This window comes from Scyliorhinus torazame, chromosome 1, assembly GCF_047496885.1.
Source record: "Scyliorhinus torazame isolate Kashiwa2021f chromosome 1, sScyTor2.1, whole genome shotgun sequence".
NCBI classification, from domain to species: Eukaryota; Metazoa; Chordata; class Chondrichthyes; order Carcharhiniformes; family Scyliorhinidae; genus Scyliorhinus; species Scyliorhinus torazame.
Window position 1 is genome coordinate 361135060 of NC_092707.1, and position 14456 is coordinate 361149515.

The 14456-nt window shown below is 41.5% G+C and overlaps 1 pseudogene; it reads right to left on the bottom strand.

Moving 5' to 3' along the window:
* Positions 1 to 6259: 6259 nt before the first annotated feature.
* On the bottom strand, positions 6260 to 14183 carry LOC140421954 (ankyrin repeat and fibronectin type-III domain-containing protein 1-like; annotated as a pseudogene).
* Positions 14184 to 14456: the final 273 nt, after the last annotated feature.

The following is a 14456-nucleotide window of genomic DNA, read 5'->3' on the forward strand; positions in this document are numbered from 1 at the left end:
TCAGCAAGGGTTAATTATCACCATTATGGAATTTACAGTGCAGGAGGCCATTCGGCCCATCTTGTCTGCACTGGCCCTTACAAAGAGCACCCTACTCAAGCCCACATATCTACCCTATCCCAGTAACCCCCACTTAACCTTTTTTTTTGGACACTAAAGGTAATTTAGCATGGCCAATCCACCTAACCCGCACATCTTTGGACTGTGAAAAGAAACCCGAGCACCCGGAGGAAACCCACACAAGACACGGGGAGAACGTGCAGACTCCACACAGACAGTTAATAAGCAGCAACCTTTGAAAGTTAGGCATCCAGCATGAGAGACAGACAGACTTGGATCAACAGAACGAGAGACAGTGCCATAGTAAACAAAAAGACACGAGCTTGTGTTCCAGAGTGAACTGTTTCCACTGCCTTTGCTAAGTATTGCATTTTTGGTCTTATTGAAATGAACAGAATAAATTCTATGTAACATGTGACAACATACAGATGGGAGTGGAGTGTAGATATCTGAGGGTCATGGGATTTGAGGAGATTACAGAGTTGGGAGGGATAAAGCCATTAAGGGATTTGAGAACAATGATAATTATAATATCAATACATTGCTTGAATGGGAGCCAATGTTCCGTGAGAACTTTAGGAATCAACATAATGAACTTTCTCTGAATTGCCTCCGATGCCATTATGTCCCTCCACAAATGAGACCAAAATTTTATGCTGTTCTTAGATGTGGCCTCACTAATGCCCTGCAACAGTTGTAACTATTTTTATACTCTAACCTCCACCTCCCCCATTTCATTTGCTTTTCTAATTATTTGCTGTACTCGACTGTTTTGTGTTGCAAGTAGGACACTGATCTCTTCGTATCACAGAATTCTGAAGTCTCTGCATCAAAATATTGTGCTTTTCTATTCTTCCTAGCAAAGTAGAAAAGCTAATATTTTCTTTCAGTCAAATATTCTGTGGAATATTTGTACTTAATTAACCTATCTATAATCTCTTTGCAGACTCTATTGTTTTCCAGCCATCTCTGTATCAGCAGCAAATTTGGCTACAGTACACCTAGTCCCGTTATCAAGTCATTATTATAGTTAGTCAACCTGAAAATGGCCCTTTTATCCTGGCTATTTCCTGTTAGCCAGTTCTCTAATATGCTCACATATTAACTCCAATATGAGCCTTTACCTTGAACAGCAAGCTTTTAAGTAGCACCTTATTGAATGCCTTTTTGAAATCCAAATATACCACAGTCATTATTTGATAGTTTCTAAAATTTTCCCCATCTTCTGGCCTACCACTAACCTTTGCAGCATGAAATGCCATTTCTTTCAATTTGATACCATCCTTCACTTCCTTAGCTAGCCACAGATGGTCCATTCTTCTTGTAGATTATTTCTCCTTACCCAGATAAAAATTGCAGATTACAAATAAATGGTTTATGGGACCAGAACATGATGATTACTCTGAAAATTATGCAGGATGCCAGAATTTGGGTTGAGTACAAGAAATTGTTTAAGGTTAAAAAGGTCAGAAAACAAGCATTCAAATAATTGATTTCAGAATGTTACACAATACTGTATCTTTAGTCATGGATAACCAACAGCTCTAACATCAGTGGTGTAAATGGAGGTATGGCCATTGGTTTTAATTCTGCCAAAAAGTCCAAAGACCACAGTGAACTGAAAATGTTATATATGTTCATCAGGACATCTGTGCAAAAATTGGTTCATTGAAAGTACTTTTAATCCATTGTAAACTAATTCTCATCTTCCTGATTTTATATATTGTGCGGATTCACTCAATCTGTGCCATATTTAACCTGTAAATAAATCTGACCACATAGTTTGTTTACATTAGTTGACCTGCTGTGCAGTATTTTCCACTCTTCAACAGAACCTGTTGAGCATATATGATCGCCGATTGGCCAGGAGCCTTTACGTTTTTGCTGCAACCTTGATCCAGGGTGGGATGAAATTCCGGGCTCAAATCAAATTAACAAATACGGGGGACAGAGCTGTGTAGGATTGTGCTGCCTAGACACTTATGGCACAGCTTTTCCACTGATATTTTATAGGTCTGCAGCTCTCTGACAGCTTTGCAGCGGTTGTGCACATTGGGTGCGCCAGCCCACATGCTCTTTTCTTGGTGCCCTCCGTGGCAGCGCTCAGCCTTTCCCAGAGCACCTTTTATGCTAGTTGGCCATTAATTAGCCAGCTAGCATAATATTGTGTTAACATGATTTTGGGCAGAAGTGGGTTCCACCTCCGCTCCTTCCCACGCTGACCTTAGATGCTCCCCGAATGAAAAATGCAGGCTATTGTTTTATTGAATAATGTGCTGAACCAAATTCTTACAGGTTTGGCCAACCAACGCATTTGCTTTCAATGTCTGGCTTCCCAAACACCATTCGTTAGTACATAATAGACTGGTCAAGTGGTCAGAATACCAGAGGCTTGCATGACTACGTTTTGGGTCAATCTTCTACATGGATGCAACTTGCAATTTACAAGGACAAATTCTGATTATCTCAAAATTCATTTGTACGACAACAACTGCTGTTCATTATTCTCTAACTTCATTTGGCTGTGCATTTGCTGCCCGGCTTGGGTCACTGGCTGTGTAGAGTCTGCACATTCTCCTGGTGCCTGCCTGGGTTTCCTCCGGGTGCTCCGTTTTCCTCCCACAAGTCCCGAAAGACGTGCTGTTAGGTAATTTGGACATTCTGAATTCTTCCTCTGTGTACCGAACAGGCACCGAATGTGGCAGCTAGGGGCTTTGCACAGTAACTTCATTGTAGTGTTAATGTAAGCCTACTTGTGACAATAAAGATTATTATTATTTTCAATACTGACATCCAGCTACTGATTTTTCATCTGGGAAAGTAGGCATCGGCATCCGCCTAAATAACTGATGAGTTTATTCTTTCACAAGAGAATTCACAGATACTGGCCATTTGGCTGTTTTCATTTGAGTCATGAGTCTCCCCTTCCTCTATCCAACCCTATCAACATATTCTTTAATTCCTTTCTCTTTCGTGCACTTGGATTGGATTGGATTTGTTTATTGTCACGTGTACCAAGCTACAGTGAAAAGTATTTTTCTGCGAGCAGCTCAAACAGATCATTTAGTACATGAAAATAAAATAAAAATACATAACAGGGCAACACACAGTATATATATACATGCAAATAATTATGCAAAAGCTAGTTGTGCACTTCGATTCCTCTATTTTATAGCATATGTTCTAACTACAATCTAGATAAAGAAGTTTATCTGAATTCTTTACTGGATTTATTAGTGTTTAATACTTAGGACTCTTGATTTTAGACTTCCCCATAATATAATATATTTTTGGGACCATAGTTTAGAAACAAAATGCTTTGGACATCAGCACAAACAAATTTGCTTACCTGTCGAGGCACGGGGGAAAGGAGGTGCAGGAAAATTAATAAATCCAGGTTACCGTACATATTATAGCTGTTGGTCAGTTTGACTGGTTGTAAACTAGCCAAGACCCTAAAAGAGCATGGCATTAAGCAGCTAAAATAAAATGTAATCTACATTGGTAGTGTTGCATTGTGTATTTGTATTCCTGAATACTAATACCTGGCCGTGAAAGACTGTCTTCAAAAGGTTTGCAACAATTAATATAATCTGTCCCTGAAGAGAGTTAGAACCTTAGTATCGTGTTTCAACTAATTAATGCCTCTACATCTGCTCTGTGCTAATACCCTTATTCAATCACATTTTATTATTCATCCAAGTTAATTTTTAATTTCTCTGCTCGTTCAAATCAATGCCCTAAGCTGGAAAAATAGAAATAATACTGGGAAGTACAGGATTTTGACCCAGTGATGAAGGAACAGCAAATTGGGATGATGCATGATAGAGAATTTAAAAGTAGTTGTGTTCCGATGAGTCTGCTACTCTTCTTCCAAGTGGCAGAGGTTACAGGTTGGGAAAGTGCTGTTGAAGAAGCCTCGGCTGCAGGGCATCTTATAGTGTGGAAAAAGTAATGCTCAACATTGCGTGTGGGATGCCCACCAAGCAGGATGCTTTGTCCTGGATGATGGCGAGCTTCTTGGGTGTTGTTGGGAGATGTATTCATCGAGATAAATGAAAAATATTCCATTCAATTTTAAATTATACCCTGTAGATGGTGAGTAGACGTTTGGAAGTCAGGTGGGTCATCCACCACAAATTACCCAACCTCTGTCTTGTTCCTATCGTTAATGTATCTTTGTGGCTGGTCTAACCAAGTCTTCGGTCAATGGTGATCCCAGAGATTTTGATGATGGAAGATTGAGAAATGGCAATGTTGCTGGAACATCATGGGAAGGTGGAGGCTGAGATGAGAAATAGTCACTCGGCATTCCTGGCTGAAGATGTCTACAAATGAGCAGTCTTTCGTCTTTTGAACTCTGGTATTGGGCTCCACTATAGTTTAGGATGGGGACAGGGAAGGAAGTTGAAGCTCTTCCTTCTCCCGGTCAGTTGTTTAATTGGTACTGACCATGCATAGCTGGATGGCAGTGTTCAGATCTGTTCCATTGGTTACAAATTGCTTGGCTCTGCCTTTTAACACGTTGCTTCTGTTTAGCATATGATGTAGTTTCACCAGGTTGGCACCTAATTTCCAGATATTCCTCATGCTGCTCACACAATGCTCTTCTACACATCTCAAGTGTTCAACATGGAGGAGTACTGATTCTTCAGCAAGAGATTTATTTGCCCATGTCTGACCTGATACAATGAGACTTGGTGAGATCCAAAGTTAATGTTGAGGAATGCCTGGGCTGCTCCTTCCTGACAGTACACCACTGTGCCACTTAGTCTGTCCTGCCATTGGGTCAGGACATAACCAGGTGTGATGACAGAGTGGTCTGTAACATTAGATGAAAAGAATGATTCTGAGAGTATAACTATGTCAGGCTGTTGAGTCTGAATTAACCCTCCCATTTTTGGCTCAGGTCCCCAGATATTAGCGACTTTGCAGCATTGACTGGGTTAGCTGTACCTGTCTTTTCCAGTGGCAGGTGGACCATTCAGTTTTATTTTTAATCGACATATTCAGCCATTCGATAAAACTGATTGGTTGTTGGTCATTTTGAGGATAGTTAATAGTCAACCACATTGCTTGGGCTATAATCATACTCTGGTCAGACTGGGGAAGGATGCTGATTTTCTTCCCTAAAGAACACTAATAGCAACCTAATAGTTTCATAGTAATCATTATTAATATGAAGACCTTATTATTCCAGATATAATTTTAAAACTTCAATGTACCAAATACTCAATTCTCGTGTGATAAGCCTAGAGATTAAAGCAGCCAAAGGTGTGCGAGAGTGGTGGTGGGTGTGCGAGAGTGGTGGTGGGGTGGGGGGGGAAAGAGACAACAGGACAGGAAGGAAAGAGGGAGATGAAAGTGGCCCGAGTAGCACTGGGAAATAAAGATGAGACAGGGATAGCATTTACTTGGAACATGAGTCTTTTTAAAAATAAATTTTGAGTACCCAATTCATTTTTCTAATTAAGGGGCAATTTAGTGTGGCCAATCCACCTACCCTGCACATTTTGTAGGTTGTAGGGGCGAAACCCACGCAAACACAGGGAGAATGTGCAAACTCCACACGGACAGTGACCCAGAACCGGGATCGAACCTGGGACCTCGGCGCAGTGCTAGACACTGCGCCACCATGTTGCCCTGGAACAAGAGTCTTTTAAAGAAGAACACTTAAGAGCACCATTCTTCGAGTAGAAATGTATATAATAGTTGCTACAACTAACCAACTCACCAGACTTGCATTTTGCACAAACATGAATTGCTGCATTTTGACCAACCTTTGATCCAATGTGGAACTTGTTGGTCTGACACGTGTTATTTGCGGCCATGCAAACCCAACTTAATGAACCTTAGAAGCCAGCATGTCACTGTTATGTCTTTGAGCCTACATGGCAGTGCAGCCATTACAACAGTGACTACACTTTACAATGTGGAGATGCCGGCGTTGGACTGGGGTGAGCACAGTATGAAGTCTTACAACACCAGGTTAAAGTCCAACAGGTTTGTTTCAATGTCACTAGCTTTCGGAGTGCTGCTCCTTCCTCAGGTGAATGAAGAGGTCTGTTCCAGAAACACATATATAGACAAATTCAAAGATGCCAAACATGCTTCACAAAGTATGCTGTAAAGCACTGGAGATATTTTGCAAAGTGCTATGCAAGTCTTTTGTTTTTGTACACTGCATGGTTAATTTTAATACTGTCTAAGTGACCTTATTGATCATGCTGATTGCTGACTATGCAGTTATTTTTTTTTTTTAAACTCTGTGACTCTTTAATCAGAGCTTTGAATACTTTACATCAGAATGGTTAGTCCAGCTTTAAGGTAACAGGATTCTTAAGTCTCCTGCGAGGTCTTGATCCACTCGACCAGACTGCATCCAAGTAAACTGATGTGTTGGACAATCTCACTGCTGAAGCTGTAGGATCCTTCACGATCAGACTCCGCCGTGCCTTCATCCATTGATCCTGGCTGTGACCAGAACTTGCAGGGATTGCCTTCCTTCAGTGTCCTCTCTGTAAATTCCAGGCTCCCAGTCCGGTGGAACCCTTTGTCCGCTCGCTTGTCTTTGTGTTGGACCCTGTGGAGATCAAAGTGCCACCGTGGGTTTTGACTGTCAGTTTCCATTGCAAAGCTCGTCTTGGAGTGATAGTGCTCATCGCCTTGGGGGCCCACTGAATCCAGCCGATCGGAGCTCAGGGAGAGCTCTGAATCACAGTCTCTCTCCATTGGCCAGAAAACATCATCTTCTGTGGTTTCTTTACAAACTGAAGGTTCCTTCTTTCTGCCATAGCCTGAAGAACAGGCGGTGGAATTCAGGTGGTCTGGTTTCTCATTTACCCCCACAATGGGTATCTCCAGGATCCAGCATAGTGGTGTCCCAGTGGGAGGCTGCCTGTATCGAGCGTATTGCAGCACATCTGTGATCCAACAAACCTCCCTCCAAATATCATCCAATTGCTGGATGAGGTCTGCAACCTGGCTGTTTCCCCTTTGCTTCAATCAATTCAGTGTTATCGATAGCTTCCCTTAAAGCTTGCTGGGACAGCAACGAGTCAAGTTCCAATAAAACTGAAGTCTGGCAGTACTTTGCAAAGAGTTCCTGCTGATAGGTGGAGAAATGCACAAGCTCGAAGATCTGAAGTGGCAGGGTCAGAAACCCCGAAGGATGTCCATCCTGTCCTGGGGCCGAGCATACATCATCTGAGGGAGGCAGCAACAAAAGGAAGGAGACCGCCTCTCCAAACTCCAGCACTTCCTACGTGTACAGACGAAAATCCATAGCCTGACCAAGGGGCACGTCCAGTTGCTGGAGGAGAGTTTTCACCGCTGTACGTAGGTCTTCCAGGAAAGAATACTCGGAGCTCCCTCCGTTCCCCTCTGTGGCGGTGGAATCAGTCGGAGATGACACATTTCGTAGCCATTGCCACTCCTCCCTGTATACATTTTTGTTGTCCCGTATCTTGGTGTGACAGAGAATGTTTGGCACCCTGTAAGGGTAGAGGACTTTAATCTGATCCACAGAGCTGAAGAGTTTTAAGTAACCGAGGTAGAGGCCTGGAGGTAAGGCCTGGTTACCTCAGGTGGTAACTATGCAGTTATAAGTGTCGGCTGTCACTCAAATCCGAAGACCAAATAAAAAATGAAAACACAAAGTTTGACTGTCAATATTGGAGTAAACATTTTAGACATATCAGGATAAAACAAAGACAATCCAGTTCCATTGGCCTAGTAAAACCTTTAACCTCTAAAGTAGGGACTCCCATCAAGCAACAAGAAAAGTATGGAGCATATCTTAGGTTTTAGACAAAGTTATGCAGTCACACAATCTGTGGATCATAATAAAAGTCCGTGGCCCTCCATATCCATTTTGATAATGGTGGTAGAGAGACAGGCTATTAATATTGTGCACCCAAACTATTGCCTTCATAAGCTAAGCTGTCGCTCAACTGTGATTCTGATTGGGAATGTGAAAAATTTCCCAGGCCTGTCCTATCCACAAGTAGGCTAAATCTAACATTATAATCTCATTCCCATCAAGCAAAATGATGGAAGGAGTCATTAATAGTGCTGTCAAACAACACTTACTCACTGATGACCTACTAACCAGCACTCAGTTCATATTTCATCTTGGGTACTCTTTTCCAGGCTTCATCAACAGCCTTGTTCCAAACATAAATGCAAGAACTGATGCCACAAAAGTGAGTGGCTTCCTCAGATATGAAGACTACTTTCAACAAACCTGTGAGCAAAATTATAGCTCATGAAATAACAAGAACAATAGTAACATCGATACAAAACTGGCTGAGTGACAGGAAATAGAACGTAGTGGTTTTTTTAGGCTAAAGTGCAGTTCCTCAGGGGTTAGTGTTGGGATCCTTGTCAATTCTTATACATATTAAGGACCTACATCTTGGTGTAAGGGCACAATTTCAATATTTGTAAATGATACAAAACTTGAAGCATTGTGAAATGTGAGGATAATGTTCAAAGGACATAGACAAGTGGTAGAATAGCCGAACCAGTGGCAGATGACGCCCAGTGTGGAGAAATGAGAGGTGATTCATTTTGATAAGAACATGGAAAAACAATATAAACTAAAGGATATAATTCTAAAGGAGTGCAGGAGCAGAGAGACCTGGGTGAAATGTGCATAATTCATTGAAGGTTGCAGGACAGCTAATAAAGCACACCGTATCAGAGGCTTTATTAATAATGGCATAAAGTACAAGGGCAAGGAGGTTATGTTGAACTTGTACAAGTCACTAGTTCGGCCTCAAGTGCAGTATTGTGTCCAATTCTGGAGGCTACACTTTGGAAGGATGTGAAGGGAAGTGCAGAAATGATTAATGAGAATGGTTCAAAGGATAAAGAATTTTAGTTATGAAGACAGATTGGAACGGTTTTCCTTGAAGAGGAAGCTAAGAGATTTGATAGAGGCATTGAAAACAATGAGGAATCTGGACAAAGCAGATAGGAAGAAACTGTTCTCACTTGTGAAAGGATCGGGAATGAGAGGGCACAGATTGCAAGTAATTGGCAAAAGAAGCAAAAGCAATATGAGGAAAAACCTTTCCATGCAGCAAGTACTATATAAATATTATTATTATTATTATTATAAGTGGTTACGGTTTGCAATGCACTGCCCGGAAGTGTGGTGGAGGCAGGTTCAATTGAAGCATTCAAAATGGAATTAGATTGTTATCTGAAAAGGAAGAACATGCAGGTTTATGAGGAGAAGGTGGGTGAATAGCACAAGGTGAACTGCTCATTCAGAGAGCCAGAAACAGGTTTGACAGCATTTTCCTCACTTAGGCATTACCACTTCTAAGGCAAGACCAGCAATGTCATGGGAACACTGTAGGAAAGTTTAATTTTGATAATTATTCACAATTAGTTTGTAGTTTAGTTATGGAATTAAGTCAAATAATCAAAGTATGTCAACCCGATATGGTTTTATGCTAAATTCTGGGACACTAGCTCATCACATGACTTGGTCTTAGCATTAAAAGGGAGAAGAAAATATCGCCCTTAAGGCAGTGATGCAAGATGCCAAGTGAGCAGTTACTCATGAGGAGCCATCCAGCTTCCTCGCAATTAAAATGATCAGCTCCATTCTCTAAATTCAAAGTCCTATTGTGCAAAGAAACACAAGTGTTAAAACATTTAGCCTTGTGCATTTAGTGCACCTGTTTTAATAAAGTTCTACAGGAAATACTGATACTTCCAGATCAATAGACATCTGGACCAATGACACATGCTGTCTTATCTCAAGATGTGGAGATGCCGGCGTTGGACTGGGGTGAGCCTAGTACGAAGTCTTACAACACCAGGTTAAAGTCCAACAGGTTTGTTTCGATGTCACTAGCTTTCGGAGCGCTGCTCCTTCCTCAGGTGAAGGAGCCTGAGGAAGGAGCAGCGCTCCGAAAGCTAGTGACATCGAAACAAACCTGTTGGACTTTAACCTGGTGTTGTAAGACTTTGTCTTATCTCAAAACAGACATTAAAACCATTCTCACTTATATTCCATATATACACTATATAACCTACTTTGTAAACTTCTTTATTAGTTACGGTTACAAGAAACTTTACCATACTAATAATAATAATAGCATATTGTCACAAGTAGGCTTCAATGAAGTTACTGTGAAAAGCCCCTAGTCGTCACATTCCGGCGCCTGTTCGGGGAGGCTGGAACGGGAATTGAACCCACGCTGCTGGTCTTGTTCTGCATTACAAGCCAGCTGTCTTAGTCCACTGTGCTTTACTACCCTTTGTTTTAAAAGAAAAGTAACTCATTCCAAGTAATCACATAGAGAAGTAATGTCAACTTTCAAATGACCTGTCCAAGACTGATTGGGATCTGATACAATGAGCTCAAGATATCAATCATGAGGGCATGACAGCATATATCCACTATCCTGAACAAATGGTCAAGGAAGATATTATAAAACAGAAACAAACTTTAGTAAGAGGCATAATCCCACAATAATTGACACCTTAGAGGGCCAGTCAGGGGACAATGGAACATGACATCAAAAGATAATCATTACCCTCAAGAAACCAATTAGAAACTAATCATGGGCAACTGAGGCAAATCACAGATTAACCACACAGCCCTTAAGCCAAGTAGGAAATAGTCTTGCCTCATTTAAGCCAATCAGAATGCAATATCATTGATCATGCTGTGGCTCGGAAAGAGTTAATAATCATCAGCATCTATTGACCAAGTTGTGTAACAAGTGCCTGCTGTTCACAGGGAAGCAGCAGCTAAGGGGAGGTAACGGGGACTAAGGGTGCTATTTACCGGAAATGAAACAAAGTCCTGCGTCAAGCGAATTTAGCTGGATATTTCCCGGCGTGGGCAGCGGCAAGAATGACCCTTTATTAAACAGGACTTTCGGGACCTGGGTGAGAGCACCCCACCAAGGCTGCATTTAGCCCAATTTCATAACACTAATGAGCTCCACTCGCCAGTGCAGGAAGAGATCAGCCAATCTCTCGAAGTCCCCACTGCAGCCCCTGGACCCCCTCCCCTCCCAAACGCACCAACTTATCACTGAGGGGGTCCTCGAGCCCCCGCACCCCACCTCATTAGGGCAGTGTACCTCCAGGCTTGATCCCCAGTGTGGGCAAGATGCCATCCAGGTGCCTTGGGACTGGCAGCCTGGTGGTGCCAAAGTGCCAGGTGAGTAGTGGCAGGTTACCACCTTGCCCAGTGCCCGACCACCCAGAGGCTCCCGAACACCTGGGAGGCCTCTGGCAAGATTTAACAGCCATGTCATGTCCCAAATCGGGCACGACAAAGTCAGTAGGTTGCGGCCAAAGTGCCAACTATGTCCATGATTGAACTGGAAAGCAAGAGCCGCAGTATGCTAGTTAGGTCCTGCTCTACCTTTGATAAGCATTAACCTACAACTTATTTAAACTTTGTGAGTTACTTCTCTAAACTGTCTCCTGTTGCCTATATGGTTAAAGTCACAAATGAACACTATTAGAATTGAAATTCAAATAATACCCAAAACTACATCATGACTTCCAAGTCACAACATCATGACTTAGACATACATTCACCCTTTCTAAATTTTTTAACTAACCCCATCAGACAGAAAGCAGAAAGTGGTTCCAGGGAAAGGTCTATCACTACCTTCTCAGGGCAACCAGGGATGGATAATAAATGCAGCACCACCAATGCCCAGTGATCAAATTGAAAACTGTCTCCATCTGATGTTAACTAGCTAGCAGAAATGAATTTAATACAATTCAGAATGCGATTTGCCTTGTTTTTAATCTTTAGGGTTTTCCAAGAACAATCCCAGCTTCTACTTACCATTTCAACTCAGACCAGAAATCCTTTAAAGTTAAGCATCACCTCCAGAACCCACCATTCAATAATCTCAGCCCGAGGAAATCACTGTAGGAGTTCCTTAGGGTAGTATCCCAGGCTTGATCATCTTCAGCTACCTCAATGACCTTCCATCAGAAGGTCAGAAGTGGAAATGTTCACTGATGATTGCACAAAATTCAACACCATTCACAACTCCTCAGGCACTGAAGCAGCCCATGTACATATGCAACAAGACCTGGACAACATTTAGGGTTAGGCTGATGTGTGGTACAAATTTTATTTGCTACCTAAGTGCCAGGTAATAACCATCTCCAATAAGAGAGAATTCAGCCATCTGCCCTCAACATTCAATGGCCTAACCATTGCTGCATTCCCCCATCACCCACCTCGGGGTTCCACTGACCAGGAACTGAACTGGACCAGCCATATAAAAACAGTGGCTAAACAGCCCACTTGACTGGCACCCTATCCACTATCTTAAATATTCACAACCTCCATTACCAATTCACAGTGGCTGCAGTGTGTATCATCTACAAGATGCACTGCAGCAACGCACCAAGGCTTGTTTGACAGCATCTTCCAAACCTGGGACAAGGGCATCGGTACCTGGGAACACCACCACCTGCACGTTCCGCTCCAAACTACACATCATCCAGACTTTCAACTGTATCGCTGTTTCTTCACTGTCGTTGGGTCAAATTCATGGAACTCCTGAACTACACTGTGGGTGTACCTACATCATTTGGACTGCAGAGGTTCACGGTGGTGGCTCACCATCACCTGCTAAAGGGGAATTAGTGATGGGCAATAAATGCTAGCCCGACCAGCAATGCCCCCGTAAAAGAATGTTTTAACAATCATTGGCATCAATAGATTAGTACTCTTTGAACTGACACCACTCATATTTTGAATTTTTTCTCCTGCTTCTGAGCCCATCACCCTTCCAAATCCCCACATTCTAAGCTCTGAAAAATTCTGCACCAGCAACTGTTAAAAAGGAAATAAATATTACTGCTGGCTCTCAAATAGTTGACATCTACTTGGTGAAGAATGTAGGACTGACTCTTTTAAATTTGTACACACGGATAGAATGTAGTAAAGTTGCTCAGTAACTAATATGAATATTCTGAAGTCCCCAATGCTGTCTTATAAGTGCACTTGTTCTTGAAAAATCAGGTAACAGCTAGTTAAATACAGATGCCAAAATTACATTTTAATGGGCATCTATCGCTAAATCCAAGTTTTTAAAAATTCCCTCTATGTCCCAAAGGCCTTCACTGAATCCTTAAAGCATTGATAGACTGAAAATTGGAGAGGGAGAAGCATGGAGGAAATGTAAATGCAGTGACTGCATATGACAAATCAAGATTATAGTAGGAAAGAAATTTAACATCCAAACTAATTTTTGACTCTTGAACGAAAAATTGCATTTCTTTTCAGCTGCGAGTGCACATGTACCAACGTGAAGAGTGAGCTGCAGAAAGAGATATACAACTAAAACATTTTGTCCTGACAAGAAGGGACAATATATAATTTTAAAACAACATTGGATAGCAGAGAGAGTGAAAGATTGTCCAATACCAAGGCTATGGACTGAGAGCTAAGCTAATTTTCTGATTGTTGTGTTCATGATTTCTTTAGGGAAGCTCAGCCACACTAAAAAGAAAAATGCCAACCTAACCCCTTACCTCAAAGAGGAATTCCACGAGAGTACTGTAAATTCCAAACCTAGCAGTTCTACAAGGTAGACTGTGAATGCAGTTAGCATGTTGCTCCGGTTACAACCAGTAATTTTAATTCTGAAAAACTACAGATCATTGCACATTAGTTATTGAAACAGTTAGGATATCAAAAACTTCCCGGTATTCAGAGGTTTCATTCAATTTTACAAGAGCAGATTTCTATCCACATTTACAGGTGAACAAGGGAGGCATACATATGATAAAAAGAATTAAGTCAATCTAGTGCTACAAAACTTCACTCAGTATTTGATCTGCAATTAACAATAAAATGTCTAAAATTATATGTTTGGGAAATTCTGATAAAACTACACATTAACTGTTAATGTAAGCTTATAATGAATTGCACAATTATTGAAGAAAAACAAAACAATAGAATGCTTGTAACATAAATGCAATACTTTAGGATATTTTCCCCCCATCTATCATGCAACCTTGACCCACCATGATACTAGCCAAAATTCTGAAAACAATTTTCAACGGTATAGGGAATTATGTTTACCTGAAAACTGCAGTGGCAAAACATTAAACATTGCTTGTACAAACATACAAACACAGAAATTAGGAGGAGTAGATCATTCAGCCCCTTGAGCCTGCTTGGCCATTCAATAAGAACATGAGGGGAGATCTAATAGAAACTTACAAGATAATGAATGGCTTAGATAGGGTGGACGTAGGGAAGTTGTTTCCATTAGCAGGGGAGACTAGGACCCGGGGGCACAGCCTTAGAATAAAAGGGAGTCACTTTAGAACAGAGATTAGGAGAAATTTCTTCAGCCAGAGAGTGGTGGGTCTGTGGAATTCAT